Source organism: Parus major, chromosome 4, assembly GCF_001522545.3.
Source record: "Parus major isolate Abel chromosome 4, Parus_major1.1, whole genome shotgun sequence".
NCBI classification, from domain to species: domain Eukaryota; kingdom Metazoa; phylum Chordata; class Aves; order Passeriformes; family Paridae; genus Parus; species Parus major.
In genome coordinates this window covers 19,215,065-19,233,297 of record NC_031771.1, presented here as the reverse complement: position 1 = coordinate 19,233,297, position 18,233 = coordinate 19,215,065, and positions in this window count along the sequence as shown.

Genomic DNA, 18,233 nt, shown 5'->3' with positions numbered 1-18,233 from the left:
GGCTGCTTTATATGGAAATGTAATGAATACAGTTGATAAAAAGAGGGAGAGACAAAAGTTGTGAAGTTTCAAGCTGTGAAAGAGCTTCAAAGTGTATTCAAATGTCACATTGATTTTTCTTCAAATCTCTAAGTCGGAAGTTTTTCAAAAGAGGAATATGATCCCCTATTTTATCCACTAATGTTTTATCTACAAAAAGGGGCAAAAAAGCACAATGTTTTCCTTTCACATGATATAATCCCTATATTGGAAGTCTAACTTTTTTTTTTTTTTTTCCAACCAAAGATTTTTTTTCTGTGTCTTTTAAAGTGGTGAAGTCTTCACTACAGTTGTGTATTCTGTGTTTAACTCTGGAGAATTCTGGGTCTGAGAACCTATTCTAAGTGAAGTGGAGAAGAACCATACCCAGGTGTGACCTCATTACCACAATACTCCAAGCCAACCAGAGCAAGGCAACACCTCCTCTTTCCTGGAAGGAAACTCTAGGAGCAATCTTCAAAGAGACATGAACCAACAAGGTTTTGTATCGTGGTAGTAATATACCGGGGAAGTAGGAGATTAAAATGATGCTATTTACTGAGGCAGCGACACAGCCTAATAGGAACAATTTATCTCTAAATGAAAATCAACTGCAGGATGGTCTGTAATCTTCAATGGCCTACCATGGATCTAGACACCAGGAAGAACCCATTTTGTGCCCCAAAACACTAATTACCTATCTTGTTATGTGTCTGCCACTCTCTGTGATAGCTTGGTAGAAATTCCAGACAACACCTCTGAGAGGCAGAGCATAGTTAATGCCAAAAACCATTAGATGGAACAAAAGCTCTTTTATGGTAAATTCTGAATATCTCTAGCAGTTCTTACAACCTAAGCTCCTACAACAATATAAAGGATAGGTTTCTGCAGCACTCACAGTATAGCATTTACCCAGTAAAAATGCAAACTTCAAAAAGATGAATGCAAAGCAAAACAAATATATTTTGAGAAATCTCAAAGGTTTTGAATGAATGGTTTCATAGTCCTCCAAAAATAGCTTTCAGTCAAAGTGGCTACTTTGGAATTTGATGATATTCTGGGACCGCATTGCATATCAAACAAATTCTGCTGAAGGCAACATAATCATAATACTGGAAGGTTTGTATGAGGAAAAAAAGCAGGGATCAAACTGGATGGCAATGGTTGTACGCTAGTTTTGTAGTGCAGTCTTGGCAATAGGAATGAACCATGGCTGCTTCCTGACCTTGCAGAGGCTGCATCCCCTTGCAGACCGGAGAGAAACCTGGGTGTGAGTGGCATAAGGAGCACTCCAGTGCATCTCCCACTTGGGATAATCACATCACCAGGGCTGCAGGAAGACCACAGAGCACACCTGTCTCAGGTGACTCACATGAATTTTTACACTTGGCAAAAGAAAATGTCATCACTTGGGGACCTTTTACCTTTTTCATTCTGTTTTGTTTCTTCTTAAGATTCAGCCATCTTTTTGAGAAATCACAAAAATGGAACACATTCTCTTCTTTATCATGTTCAGTTCCCTTGTACATGGATTTCAGTGCTAATAATACTAAATCCAAGCAGAATACCCTCAGATTTGTGTGGAAAATAGCCCAGAATTTGGATTTCTTACAGAGATTTACATGTGGGCATCTGCTACTAGTGGGAAGGGAAGCGTGTCCCAGCAAGCTGCCAAAAACTGCTACTTTGTAGAGGAAACCTTAACCAAGGTGACACAGGGACAGGCTCTCAACTACACTTTGGTTTGAGACTGCAGCTCTGTCGCTTTGTGGAAGGGCAGGCAGGTGTGAAATACTGCAGTTCTGTGCCAAAGCACTTGTGAAATTGTAAGAATCTGTCTTTTAATGATTATTTTGAACAGTAAAAGGTACTGTTGTACAATACAGGAGTTTCTAGTGAGAAAAACCTTTGGATACATTTCTAGTTAAGTCAACAAAATTTTTTTCCAAAGACTTCAGTAGCAATCCTCGCATGCTTAGATGGAGTTCTCCACTTTCTGCTGACAGTTTTGAAGTCAAAATAACCACAAGTAAAATTTTTGCTATAGGAACAGTCTAGCACTGACTCTGGGTCAGCCTTCCAGGTTTTCTTGAGGAAAACCTTTGGTGGAGTTAGTATTTGCAACAATCCCTTTCCCCCAAGCCCTTTCTGCAGGAATAAAGCAGGCCTTCAGATATATCCTCCTGGGTTATCTGTAGACTGTAGATCAGTCTTTCCACACAGGGATTCCAGGGTACTTTTTTGGGGACTTAGACTTTATCTAGTGCAAATGCAGATGGGACATGTAAGCAGCTGTAAGTGAGTCAGAGCTGAATGTGTGATGCCTGCAGAGGACAAAGTGAATGTTAGCAAGTTTAGCAGATACTTTTGAAGACATGGATCCGGCAGAGTTATGGAGCTGCCATGAATGAGACCTACAGAAAGGAAATCCAAAGCAAGTAGGCATCAAAATGACACAGCAGAAAAGAAGTAATTTACCTTTCCTTGCCCAAAGCATTCAGATGGATGAATAATTCTTTTAAAACTGTCAGTCCTCTCTGGCTTTTTGCATGATTCCCAGCAGCTTTTGCTCCCTGTGCTTCTCTTTCTTAGACCACTTTTTCTTTCTCTGTTCAGAATTCTTTTCCTATAACTTGCTCATGCAACACTAATCAGGGAGATTTTCTCAACAGGTGGTTCAAGCCCCAGGAATACTTGCTAAATTTCTAACATAATTGGAGATAAGATCTGAATAATAATAAATGTAATGCCTCGTCTCTGTATGGAAATACCAATTTGTCTTGCTCCCGCTTCTTAATACAAATACACACTTCTTAAGAAAACAGAAATATGCCCTTCTTGTGCCACATTTTGATTTACCTAGGAGATAATTGTCACAAATTTCACAGGGAGATGTTTATTTGTTATTTAAATTCCACTGATGGAAAATTTATCCAAAGTAGAGCAGGATGCACTGAATTTCCTGTGGTTACTGGCTGAGATAAAGGATTCTTTTGGAGGAGAAAAAAGAGTTGCCATCAGACCTAGGGACCATCACAAATCTTAACTTGCTCATGCTCCATTTGCTCAGTGTATTTCCTTCACCCTGCCTATTGTAATGCAAGTGCATTGCATTTTAAAGTGAAATAAATATCTTATCATGACAGTCATTACTACTGCAGGTTTGGACACCTGGTGTGATAAACTCCTTCCCTGCTGCCTCCCAAGATGTTAGCATTGGGAGCCTTCATTTACAAAATCCAGCTCAGTAATAGCAAACTCCCCCTCCAATGAACCCCTCTTCTAGAGACTCCTTTCCAGAAACTTTTTTAAAAATCCAAGAATGTTAGAGCCATTCAGTTACGATTTTTTTTCTAGAATGAAATTTCCTACACAATTACGGCTGTTGTTCTTCCAAAGATTTCTCTCAGGCCAGAGAGTCATTATTTACCCCTGTGGGAGATGCCACAGTTCGGTCTAAAATTATAATCATCTAATACTTGGACTGTAGTTAGATTGTTAGTAGATTTCCTTGAAGCTGAGATTAAGCTCATCAGGCTGCCATTCTTGAAACGGATCTTTTATTCAGTTAAAAAAGAATAATAATTTTTATTCTAAGTACAAACTGGATTTTCCCTTTTAAAAGGAACAGCTGCTATTTTTAATGATTTATTGCCAGTATCTTCCCTCTTTTGCACTTTATTTCTTTCAGAACCCCCCCCGATGAATACCATCTGGTTCAAGTGATTTACTATGCTTGCATTTCATGAGCTGCTCCAAGACATCCCAAATTAAGGCAAGGAAAATATAGTCTGAGTTTCAGGAAAATCTTTCTGACAGATCTATTAGACTGTGGAGTAATCTTTCAGTGGGAGTCTCATTGTCTGAGACATTTATAGCAAGACTGGACAAAGCATTGGTAAAATATACTTCAGGGGACAATTCTGCATAAGCAGAAGGAAAGTATAGATGCATGACTGAAACTGAGACAGACAAAAAAATTTAAGGGAACAATTTTCCATCAGAAAATGCAGTTCTATAGACAAAACTAAAAATACTTTGCTAAACTGTGTGAATTTTAGTGAATACTATTGAAGAATGAAATAAAAAGTGGGGGAATTATAATGCCAAAATGTCATATTGAAATATTCTCTGAATAAAGAATTTCATTTTTAAATGAAATTTTTATTTATCCTATTTCTACACTACATTCTGAAGCAGAAATTAAACTCAATGCTAAATGGTTTCAATTTAGCCCAAATTTATTTTTCTTTCCTCTAGAGTTGTACTTCCTATACAAATACAGAAAAGTATAGTTTTTTTCCTGTCAAAAATGAAAGAAAATAAGAAATACAACTTGACCACTGAAAATTGCCCTCCAACAGGCTTCTGACAGCTTTCCATGGCAAATGACATCTCTTTATGTTCCATGTTTACAGGACATTTCTCTACATTTGCCCTTTCACTTTGTCATTTCAGTGCCTTGCGCCTCAGTTCCTTCCAGATTAAAAGCAATAGAAATGTGCATTTTTCTCTGAGAAGCTGGACTGAAAAGCGTTTCATAACAACTTAGATTTTTATTAGTGAATTTCTTTCTCATTCCCTGTGGCTTGGCTACTTTATTGTCCTCAGGTTGCCCTGAAGATTTATTCTGCTTTCATTGATGTGTTTTATCCTTCCAGCTGTAATATAATTGGAAATCTTAATCACAGTTGAAATAACTCCAAAGACAGACTTGGAGAAGCAGTCAACACTGAGGTGAACTCTGTATTTTTTCCTAAAGCGTGGCTGGTCACAACAGTTCATTGAAGCCTTTCTATCCTTTTCAAGAGTAGGAGACAAAATAGAGGTTCCTTTTGTAAACAAACCAACTTTCAAAAGTATCAAACCCCATATTAAATTTTGAAGTCCTGGGATCTGGCCAGTGCTTAATAGCATTCAAAATTACTGTCCTTGGAAGCAGTAAGTCTCTATATTTGAAGACTGACTGCTGCTTCTGCTTTCCAAAGGAAGTAGCTTTCTGAAAGTGGTTTGTTTACCTCTTGATCTATGGACCCTTTTGGGTATTACCCTTATTTAGTCTCTATTTGAAGCCCAATACCTTCCACAAACTAAAACAAGAATCTTCAAAAAACAAACATGCCTGGACTCCCGCGCACATTCCTCCCACAGTGAGGTTTTCTCCCTTTCCTCACAAAAATGCTCTCTTCTGACACCACTTATCTCTTGCCCTCAGTGGTGAGCTACCTTGCTGTCTCTAATGAGTCCTTCATGCTTCCCACACACATCTTGCCTCCTTGGAGACAACTGGAACGACAGGAGGGTTCTCTTCCTGTTCTCTGGGCTCCATCTGTGTTTCACAGAGGACTGGCAGAGAGAAGCATTCCTGTCCCCATCTGCAGAAACAAGTTGCCTACAGGCAAGCACCACGTCCAGCCATATCTGAATACCTTAGCAGCTCTCTGATCATACTCTGCACAGATCAGGTTCCTAAGGTCCCCCAGCTACCATAGGTGGTTTTGAGGATCTTCATACACTCCTTAATTTTATCCCTGTAGAAGGTAGATGCAAACTGGGAATCTTCTGGCACTATCTTGTATGGTGCTCTGCATCAGGAGACACATGCATTAACAGGGTATGGAGAAAGGAGGTGCTTGGTGGCCCTATTTTTAAGCTTTTTAACAAAGAGAAAACTAAAAAGCAGCTACCTGGAAACTCACACAGCCTTGAGAGGGAATCTTCCCTGAAGCTGAGCTGCAGCACAGAAGGTGGAAGGAGATCTCTGGGTTCTCTTACAGGCAGCAACTTGGAGAAATAATGTCCCATGGTTAATTTGGTAAGAAAAAGGAAAGCCCCAGACAGACAGAAAAAAGTAGAAAATGTGATTGAAAGCTTGAATTTCTGAAAGGTTTCTTGTCATAATGCACATAACCAAACCAGTTTTCAAGGAAAAATCTGCTGTAGAGCTCAAATCACAAACACTTATCTGTACCTACAGTAATATAAATGCAGCACTCTCACACATTTTCAACACGACCCTGGATTGCTTTAGGCAATATTTGAATTCAATGTGTAGATTTTTTTCTGTATATTTTGCACATATGGGAGAGCAAAGATTAAAACTTGAGTAAGAGAAGAATAGTTGAGACTAAGTCCTAGAAGTTTAGGCAATGGATCAGGAAGAGCATTCTTATTTCATCTTTGATTTAAAAAGAATAAATGGAATCACTTGCCACTCATGCAAAAGAAAAAATAAGGCAAACATTATCAGTTTTACTGAATCTACATTAGGAAGGACAAGTCTCCTGTGAAAAGAGTGCTGAGGTGTAATTGACTGTGTTACCTTTTAGCTTAAGGGGCTAAGTTATTGCCAGATCAAAGAGGTCAAGTTGTAAGTAACAGTGGTTATTTCAGATTCAGGGAATGCCATTAAAGTTAAAAGCAGTTGTAATGCAACTTAATGCCTTTGCCTGTTTTATTTGCAGCTATCCCTTTCCTGATTATTCCTAGCATTTAACAAAAAGGTTATGGAAAAAAATAGCTACCTGTAGGCATAAAGGAATTTCATTGTGATCTCACTTTTAATAATTTACTGTTCAGTGGTTAGATTCTGACACTCCTATTCACATTATTGCCTTACTCCATAAATACTTTATCTAGTTTCAACAGTACTATATCTTTACCTCCATAAAATCAAGAAGATGGGAATTTCACTTTTAAATTCTGCAGGAAAAAAATCACTGCAGGTTATTCTAGATCAGATCTATTGATTGATGTTTGCTGTCCCACAGGGAACGAGACAAAATATTTCTAATTCTTCCTTTGATTAGCAGATGTCTCTTTAGACACATAACTGATTCAATGAGTGGACACACTGTCATTAAAGCATTATCTTTGGACATATATTGCTTACCTTAAAGTAAATAATTTATTATCAAACTAAACATATCTCTTTTCCACTGAATGGGAGAGGTGAATATCAAAGGAGAATATTGCAAATTATCTTCAAGTGGCCACGCTGTTCACTGATCATCTATAATGCAAACAGAAAGCACAGTGATCCTGCAAGCAGCAGCCTGCACAATTCTGCTCACCTCCAAACCCAAAATCTAAGCAACTCCATTAAATACCTTCAACAGTTGAAGTCAATTAATTTGGAGTGGCAGCATACAAGTAGCCTTATTTGTTTTATTTACGAGTTACTTGTCTCAGGTCTCACCTTCTAATAGGAACTTAGGCTGGTGCCTCTAAACACATAGCTTCTTGAAAGTGAATTTTAGTGCTCCTGAGAGATACTGCAGTTTGATTTCTGACTCCAGGTCACGAGACTATCAAGTGAATTTCTATTTTCTCACTTTTCTCGGCAAGCAGGTCAGGGGGTCTCCTGTGAGGCTGATTAAACTAGACAAAAGTGGATCATGCTCTGGTCTGGATAAAAACACATGCTTGAGAATCACTGTGGTAAAAGCTAACACAAGTCCAAACAGTCTTGTAAGAGGTAGGAGGACTAGAATGCTACTGGCTTACAAGAACATTTTAATTACTGTAACTGTAGTTTCATCTATACAGAAGTACTATAAAATGCCTGTTGGAATATTTTCATGCCACATCTAGATTCACTAGCTCATTTAAAAGGCAGTGCTAAAACCAGTGCATTAGCTGAGGTCATTACAATACTGCTATCAGATAATTTCAGTGCTTACGCTAATTAAAATGATGGCACTATAAAAGAAGAAACCCATCTTGTGAGGCTCAAAGGCTCTTTTGGGGAGAGGAATTACACTCCCTTGGCTGCATGCCCCTATCATCTCCCCTGAATGGTGCTGCCCTTGCTGCAGGCCCTTGACAGGGGTAAGTATAAACATATTTTTAGAAGCTGGTGTCCAGGCAATACAGAAATTCTGTCAACTAAACCTTTGGAGTTTACTCTCTCAGGGAAAGGACAGTCTTTGGAGAAGTCACCTCGGTTTCTTGGTTTCTGTAGTCACTGCCATGGTAGACACTGAGGAAATCCTGCAGACCACTCCAAATCAGCTGACTTTCCTGTGACCAGTTTGAATCTTGAATCATTATTTTAAACACTTTTAGGCACAGTGTGACTTGATTTACCCCCAGAAACTGAGAATTTTTTTCTCATAATTTTCTTTTTTTTTTACAAGCACTGAGGTAAAGGGGGTGGGGGGAATGTTAGCAAATGTTAAAAACCCATTACAAGGCTCTCCCAGGTGCTGCATTTCCCTATTGTTACCAGAAGGCAATAAAACATTTCATACTTAAACCCAGTGCTGTGCCTTTTTTAGAATGCAAAATTACTTTTACTCCCTGCAGCATGGTTAACAATTAAAAAAAAAACAACTGTGATATAGCTTTAACATTTGGAAAAACAGCTATTTTACAAATTCTTTTGACATAACTGCTGTTTCAAAGTCTACTAAAGGTTATCATGAATTAAGATTTATGTACTAAATCTGACTGACCATTACAACATAATAGCTAGATACCTATGATGAAATCATCATGTAGGTAAGATAAAATTAACTTCAAATTCTTAACTTTACAGAGAAAATAATTTAATTATGGATTTAATTTTTTAAAGCTTTACATATAGAAGAAACAAATATGAACGGGAAAAAAGTCTCACCAGTTTTGAAACGTATTTTCTTCACAAGAAGTTACTGAAGCAGAACATGAACTAGTCTGTTCCTAGTTTTATGAAAGAAATCTTCAAAATGTAGTTCAGACCTTTCTTTTGAAAGAGATTGTGTTCGATCTTCTATTCCTTCTTTGGTATATTTTATCAAGGACATAAAAGTCATATTGGTCATGATTATAAGAGATTATATTGTTTTACAGCTTCAGACACAGGAAAGTGCCATGGTATTTCTGAGCAGATTAGGGTATACACAGAAATGATGTAATTTCAAAAAATGAAGAGTAGAATTGATTTTCATTGAGTTGCATAAAATTTTGATGGCTGAGATCATAAGTGGAATTCAATACGTATCAGAACTTCACACTTCAGGTTAAAAGTGAATCCACACCTTCCTTAGGGGACCGGTCTAGATGAGATTCTGATAACTGCTTAAGTAAACTTGAGCTCGGCAGGAAACAATTTTACCTGAATTAAGAGCCACATACCCCCTAATATGATGTCTAACTCCAGTGCCACTATATTAACTTAGTGCAGAGTGTGGGGAATTTTTCTGAGTGGCTTGATTTGATTTCTTTTTTCAGCAACATATCTGATCTGATATAAATATTGCTGTGGATGCCTTAGAGCTTGTATACATGGAAACATTTTTCCCACCAGCTGCAGAGCAAAGACAGTTTATTCCCTTAAACCTGTGACAATGTGATTCCTCCAGATGTACTCCAGCTCTGTGAAAAAAGGAGTAATAACTGATTAAAAAGCTCTGTTTCATAACCAGAAATCAGCCTTGCTTCAGAATCAGATATTATGATCCCAGAAGGTGTAGCAGTCATGGTTCAGAGAGAAAGATGGGATCCAAAAAGATCCAAAAGAGTCATGTGTCAATTAGACATAAAGATGCTGTTTTGGATGGTGGACTCACATTAGTCTCCTTCAGAAGTAGATACCAAGTAAGAGCATGGGAAAGGGCCATAAGGGTGGAAAAGCTTATAGGGTGTCAGAAAGACTAGCAAAAGAGGGAAATAGAATTTAAGACTAAAAATTAATAAGATTGCATTCTCATAGGTAGAAGAGAATAACTCATGTCAGTGCCTGGATTAATGTACTCATTAACATGAGAACATTGTGTCACTGAACTGAAGTTTTAATTCTTCTGCTGTGGCAGGGACAAAAGTAACTGGGAGACCAGGCAAGGGTTCCATGGAAGCAGAATAGTAGAGCACACCACTTGTATCACTTTCTTGTGATTGGATATTAGGGTACCTCTAGGCTCTCAGAGCACAAAAAGCTCTGCATTCCTGGCTTTGGTCACACCTCAGCTGTGTCTGGATTCTGCGTTCCATCAGGAGCCAGGCGTGACCTGAGTGTCCTGTTGGTGAGACCATTGAAAGGATACCTGGATACACCCCCCAAAACTAGCTCAGGTCATCTTATTAGGCAACTTGTTTCCAACAAAGTGGTGATGAGCAGTCTGTGCCAGGCTGTGCTCCTTGCCAGTCACGTTGTGTGTTCCCAGCAAAAGACAGTAGGAAGTTAAGCAAGAAACTGAGACAGCAGCTCAACTTCTGATCTTTCACTTACCTTGGCTTGCATCCAAGATTCTCAAAGGAAAAATGACATCCTAATATTTTGATTCAAAGATGGTATAGTATTCTCAGGAACATTCAGGAATGGGGATAATGTAATTATCAACAACATTTAAAACACTCTGAGTAAAAATTTATATGCATATCTGAAATAAGTGTTTTACCTAAAAAGAAGTATTTCCCCTGTAATTTTCTAACTGAAGATTGCCCTAATAGTGTGAGTTTTAGGCCCTTTTGGAATGAGGTGACATTTTTATACAGACATCCATAAAGTGATACCATTCCATTTATGGAAATGGCAATGGAGTCTACTTTGTTTGTTTGTTTGCAAACTCTCTTTGGTACTATCTGCCAAACCCCAATTAAACATACTTTGGTATCATATAAAAAGTGCACATATGCACCAACTAAGCAGAAGAGTTAATTAGCTGAAATATGCCAGCTCCATACCAAGGGAACTATGAATATTCATTGGCTCAGTTATAGAACAGGTAATCAACTATTCTCTTTATGAATTATGTCAATAGTGCCATCAGTTACTGTGTATTTTCTCAGAAAGCAATTTTTAAAAAAACATTCCTAGTGCATAGTTCATGCCTTTTGAGAATTATACACGCACATACATACCAAATATATGCATTTAGGAATATAAATAAGCATACCTGAAATTATTGTGAGCTTCTGAACACCATTAGAAATTTAAAAATGTGAGAGTGCAGTAGTTCTAGAGACTGGACTTGGCAGTTCACACTGAATGTCATTCATGCACTCAGGACTCAAAGCTGTGAGTACACAGCAGCACCACATATTTTGCAGGCCCATGGGACACTTATGCAACCAGACTCAAGGCATGCAGAGTCAGTATTTGTGAGAAAAGTTGTTCCTTCAGACTGAAAGGGGAGTAGGAAAGTAGAGCATGGCAGAGGGGAAATTATATTAATTTCAATTCAGAAACAAAGAACTAAAGCTTTGATTGTTGTTGGTTTGTATGTATAACAGTCATTCCTTTTCTAACCCTTCATTTTATGGAGGTAAGATCTACAAGCAGCTGTATTACCCTACAGCTCTGCTGAAACTTGTCATTATTTACTCCTGTATTCCACCTCTTAAGGTTGCTGTACTATGTGTGAAAATCACCACAGATGACAGAGCATGATCACTTACATCTTCCTAGAACTAACACACTTTGGCATTTTCCCATGATAGCATATAGCTTCTTCCTACTTAAAGCCCTAGTGATTAAGAATTAAATTGCTTGTAAGAAGACGCCTCGCCTCACTGAAGTGTTCTTACAAAAAGTTGAAAGGCCTCTGAAATTACAAGTGGTGGCCAGTGTTGTTCTCTTTCTGTGGGACTCTGAGACACAGCTTCAGGACTGGGGGAGAAGGGAACACAGAGGAAAGCAAAGTTGTGCCAAAACCAGAACAAGCTAGACCCAAAGGGCTGGTGGCTTCTAGGTAAAAATGAGCAGGCAAAACCAAATCCTGTCTATATGTCAATACAATCTTTATTGTGTAGTTAGCAGTCACTTAAATATGTAAATATTTATTGCTCTTCTAGAGATTAAGGTCACTTGTCTCCATAAACTCTTAACAGGTACACGATCAAGTTGTGAAGGTTCATTTTCATATTTATTGTATTACCAAAAATGCAGTGCTATTAGCATCTGCTTCATATGGTCTTTATGGAGGCCACAGAGAGAAATGTTAGCAACTCCCTCTAAACTAGAAGAGTAACAGTTCTCAGGAAAGATGTTAAATCAGGGTAGCTAGTATGCTTCTAAATAGATAATAGAAATATTGTGTGATTTTTGGGGTTCTTTCCAAGTTTGTTTGAAGATAAGTGAAACTCAAGGTATTCATAGTATTTCCTTTAGGGGCAGGTATTTTTTGTCTTTACAAATAATTTTCTTGCATTATGACTATGAGGCTCTGTTAAACCAGTCATGCTTTCTAGGTTCTTAAGGAACAATCAACAAATGGCATGTAATTATGCAACTGAAAATATTATAGAATTGTTAAGGTTGGAAAAGATCTCTAAATCATTGAGTCTAACCATTAACCTAGGGGAATGGAAATAATGCCCCAGAAGAAAGTTTTAACACTTTAGTTTTGTGGAGCTCCTGTGCACAGGCTGGACAGAGAAAGAGAGGGTTATGTGGCCTTTCACAGGACATGGAAAAACCAAGTCATTTCCCTGGATCTTCTTCCCACTGTCTGACACGGAGCTGTGACTTCACAGGATTATAGTCCTGTGAAGTCCTGTGAAGTCTTGAAGTTTGGAAGGGACCTCTGGAGGTCATCTGATCCAATCCTTCTGCCAAAGGAGACTAACCTAGGGACAGCTGCCCAGGACCACATCCTGCCAGCCTTTGAATATCTCTAATGGCACAACTGACAGCTGTATAACACAGTTGTAATCTTATAGGAGATGAGAACCATAAATACTGCACAAAAGTGAAATAGAAATGGAGAGAAATGGGAATTGGTTCTTCTACTGCTGCTCAGTCCAGGGGGTCCTGTGAACACAGGCACTTCTGCTCATTCCCCTGATCTGTCTCCCCTAGTTTGCATAATTCATCCCTTGAAAATTTACTGTCTACACCCAGCCTTTCACAGTCCTTCAGATCCTTACATCTAACTTTATTTTCTCATCTCTTCTCTTTCACTTTGCTGCTTCCTTGCCCTTAGTATACTCCTTCTCTATAGCCAGACACAAATCTGTCACACAGACATTGCCATGCAATCTACCACTGGATTCTGGCTTTCTTTTTATTTATTTGTCCAATCTTCTTTTATGTGTACTGTTTCATCTTTCTACTTGCCTAGTCCCAGCATCTCCTTTGGGGCCTGTGTGATTCCTGTTCATCTTCACATTCCTATATTCTTATGTGTGTTTTCCCTATTCAGCTAATTCCTGATTTGATTGAATTTTGTGTGTCCTACAAAAACACCCATACTGAAAAAAAAAACCCTGTCCTGGTCTGTTCTACCTCCTTTTCCTTGAACCCAATGGCTGATTCCTTTTTCTATTGTCTTTTTTGTTACTTTTTTCATAGAAAGACCTACACCCTGAAGCTAGAACAGATTTTCTGATGTTCAAGCTTTCAAAAGCTTATAACCTTGAAAGTTTGTCTTGTACCATAGTCCTCCACATCCTAAGCTGTACTGATGCAATTCTTTATTAAGATACATCTTAAACCACATCACTGAAGCCCACAAAATAGAGGTGTTTGGCTGATTGTTTACTTTCCCCAAGATATTCATAAAGACCAACATAGAAAATGTCAACCTCCAAGTGAAGAAATTAAAATTTAAAAGCTCTCTAGAATGTTATCATATAGTGCACAATGTTGGACAGCCTTAAATAAAAATCCCCATGTGATACCTAGCAAGATAAGGCACAATTTATAAAATATTCTCTTTTCTGTTCGTTTCAACAGCCTTGACTTTGCTGTAGAGAGAATCTGTAGTTTAATGGTACAACCTGTAATGTTAGTAATCCCCTGAAATAACTGAGATTACTGAACCAAGGAACATCTGCAGAGTGCATGGTCTGTTGCCACTCAAGGAGTAACATGAGACCTGTTTCCTTTACAAATATGTAATTTTTGAAGTACGTGCTTTATCTCAAATGATGAGGAAGAGATTGTGTGCATTTTCTGCCTTCCTGTGTGCACTGAGGAAAATAGCTTTAAAGTAGAACGCCAGCTCTAAAGATTTGTTCTGGGAGGTTTTCTGTTTGCCTACCCAACAAAAATGAATTGTGCACAATAACCCCAGTGGTGTTTGGCCTAGAAAAAACTCTTTAATATTAAGACATTACTGAGAAAAATAGAAAGAACTTCCAAAACAGGAACATGTCACTGCTGTTTGACTTTACCAAGAAGACCATGTAAGCAATTATTAAAATGCAGTTTTCCAAAAGAAAGAAACACAGCAATAATGGGGCTATTTTCTTTTTCAAAGTCAGAAAAAGCTCTTAAAGAAATGACATATTCCACTGATATGGATGAGAATGCAAATTATTTGTTTCTTACCAGCATCTGTTGGCCATGGCAGATGAGAAAACTAACCATCTAACTATTACATCTATCTATACATCTATCTATTCTCAAACACATATAAGTGGTAACTTTATTCTCAGTTTGAGAAGGTCTAATAACTCAGCAAAAGTGATCACAGGATGCAAAGATATTCTTATGATGTTTGTGTTTTCATCCAAACTTGTTAAAACCACTTTTCAACAGATAAGTGAAACCAAAAAAGGAAAGCATGCTGCCAATTCAATGGAAGGAGATACTGACCAGCTAAAGAATATAAAGAAATGGGAATTGTCTAAGATTAATTTACACATGTTAGATTTAGACAGATAAATTATAGTGCAAAATTTTTAAGTATAAAAAAGAACAAATATACAAAATCCACCAAAGAAAGTAAATAGCTCACTCCCCTTCCACCTCCAAATTCCCACACACATGCTGGTATTTTTAAATTCATTATAAACAGGTGTTATAATTTTACCAGAAACAGAAATTTTAACTTAGTAATTTTGTACTTTAAGGACTTGTTTAACACTGTATGTACATTTGCAATGAACATCCTACTCATCTTCTGTATAAGTTACGGAACAGAAGTCATTCACTAAGAGTCCTGTTTACTCTGCTTTGTCCCATTTCTCTGTAAACTAGTATGGAACTTCATTACCTATACTTAGACCTATGCTGGATTATGATGAAATTTGATACACAACAGCACAGATACTTTGCATTCTTCCTCTTTCATGTAGTTTCTATAACTGGCTTTCCATAATCATGTGCTTGTTCAGCCTGTTTCCACTGTTTGTCCTCATTTCTCTTTTATCAAGGCGGCTTCCATAGCTATTAGTTTAATTTCCCACTCAGCTCTTGTCTCTTTATTCAAATTAATGACCATTATTTACCTCTCTAGTTGACATTTATGTATCCTCCAAGCTACACAAAAGGCTTTTCTTTCTTTTGGGCTTGGGTGTGTGCGGTGGGTGCGTGGTGGTGTGTGCATGCACACGTGCTTGCCTGACTCACCCAGCCCTCCTAGAAATACATGCAGGGTCTTGAAAAAAGGTCAGGGACATACAAGAAAAGAATTTTCTTTAAAATATTTCAGTCTGCTGTCAGTCTTATCCAGATGATCTTGCTTTGTCTAACAGAATATAGGCAGCCCTGTGCTGAAAGTACGTGCACATAGAAAGAGATACCATAATCCGAAAATCAGTTGTAAGAAAGACAACTGGATCAAAGCAGGATTAAAATTTCTAACAGAGAGATAAGGTTAGCATAATAAGATCACTGAATAGTTTCCCACCCTATTTTTCTGCAGTATAGCATGTTATTATTTTCTTTTTTTTTTTTCTTGCAGTAATCTTTTTTCCATTATACAGTATTTAACAAATAATTCTTTACTGACTTCTTAGAATTCAGTGGAGAAGGAGATGAATAGATAAAGGTTTGAGAATAGACATAAACAAGCTCTTCCACACTTTGGGAGCTGTAGTTCAATGGATGTATTTAGACAAGCATTTTTATAATAAAAAAGCTATCCTACAAGTGCAGTACTAGCATCAGTGTATGAATATGAAACAGAAGAATTTAAATTCAAGAGGAAATATTGTTAATGAGGAAGAACATGCTTTCTTGCTGAGTTACAAGTTGACTCACATTACAGAGTACCAGAAATGTGCTGAAAAGAATCCCAATTAATGCATCTCTGTGATTATTGTAGTAATTTGATTCACCCTTTCTGTTAGGTCTTTTCCTCCTATTAGGAATTATTAATAACTCATATATAATTTCACACTGCTTACCTTTTCTACAAGGTTGGCTGATCTGCATATCAGCTGCTTACTAAAATCCTTATGCTGTTGAAAGGAAAAATAAATTTCCTTCAACTATACAGTGGTTTGTTTACAGACTGAATACATTCTAATTAGATCCCTACACTGAAAAATAAACTTTAATATCAAAAGGTATAAAGTAAGTTTTTACTTGAGCCATGCAGGTGCCTCTAGACTATAACATAGGGTCTGGAATGGGCTGCATGGAACAAAACACAGACCTGTAGCAGGCTGCATCACTAAAGAGACTCAGGCATCTGTGCACTTCGAGCTAAATCTAGGGATATGGTTAAAGAGGAATGATGCTGTACAGTAGTCCAATTTTGATTTGTTATTATTTTAATACACTTCCTAGTTAAAGGCTCTAAGGGTTGCTTTGAGCAACCATACCTCTAAATTATATTACCTCTAAATTATAAATGGCATTAAAGGAAGACCTGGACTACAGCTGAATGCTATATCTTCATTCCCAGTCAGAACTGCCAGTGAAGAACACTCGGTTTTGGAACGTGCCTCACATGGCATGCAGAATAACCCAGCTGTAAGAAGGGCTTCAAAATATCTTTCCTCCCTAAAACCTGTTTCATATTGGATTAATTCAAAGTCAAATATTAGGTTAATTGAAGTCAAATACTTGACTGAAAAAAACCTGAATGTTAAAAAAGTTGGCTTGGATCCTGGTTTTGATCCTCAAAACTTAGAAATGCTGGGACAGCAGGTTAGTATTTTTTGGGGTTTTTTCCCTCTCTAGTGGCTGAAATGCATGGCTCAGGGGCAGGCACAGCTGCTCAACAGTTTATCAGTTGTGTAGCATTTCCCTGCTGTGGGACAGGGGTACCAGGATTTTGACCTCTTGGATTGCACTGACCATATTTTACTGTTCAGATACAAAGCACATGGACACAAAAATACAAGAAAAGTATACTAGATAACTTTTATACTAATCAGAGAATGTCTCTACTGAGCATGAAATGTAGATGAGCTCTAATGACTGTTGTTTGATCCTGCAGATATTTTGCTATGCTGTTACTGGCAACATTGACAGGAAAGTATTATCTAAAGTCTATGGTGATAAAGGAGTTTAACACACAGAGGAAAACATACTCAGAACTCATAGGTATACAGAATATCTCCTATTTCATGAAATGTGAATAGGAGTTCTATTTCCACTTAGTAGAACACAATTTGTATTAATGTTCTGGCCAAAAGTCAAATTTCATGGAAAGAAGAATGAATATAGACTCTGCATTTAAGCACATATACTTGAAAGTAGCAGGTAGCACCTTAATTGATTCTGATACACTTGAAAAATTCATCTTTGTATGAAATTATTTTTATTGATTGTGAAAGGCACACCCCAGCTGCCTTTCTTCTCTCATTTGTGTCAATTCAATGCCATTCAATCCAGCAGAGTTGAACAGAGAGCAGAGTCGGGCCCCCAATGCCCAATCCAGGAAAAGGCAGGCATGTGACTCATCCATCAATATGACATTTCCTAACCTCAGGCATATGAATATGGTTTTAACTGTAATTTTAGGCAAAAAAGAACTTGAAGAGAATATTTTTAAGTTTATGTTTGTCTGATGCCTCAGACAACTGCAAAAAAAGTGATTTATTTACACTAGACATAAATTCAGGGGGGATCATTAATCAGTTTTACCAGACTCTAGATAAATGATTTTGGTACACAATTTTCCTGCATCTTTCATCTATGAAGTTCATTGGGGAAAAAAAAAAAAAATCGAGATTATTTTGTTGCTCTGATATGCAACCCCTGCCTCAGGGCTTCTTTTCAAAAAGCAAATATTTTCCCAGGTAAGCAAGTAGGTTCAATGCAGATATTTTTATATCGAGATATAAAACATACCACACTGTAGTATCTATGAACCCATCCTAAGAGGACCAGTGGCAAACAGCAATTTTTAGCATTGTGTTTCCCTCGGTTGATTACTCTGCCTACACCTCCCTGTTTCTTGTTCCATGTAAAGAGTCAAAGGGAACAACTGGTTTGGGTTAAAACTAACTCAGAAATTGATGAAAAATATTTTTAACCCAGAACACCTCCTCAGCTTAACTCACAACAAAGGTTCAGGAGTGTTTGTCCAACACAGGGGAAACCTGGAGCAAGA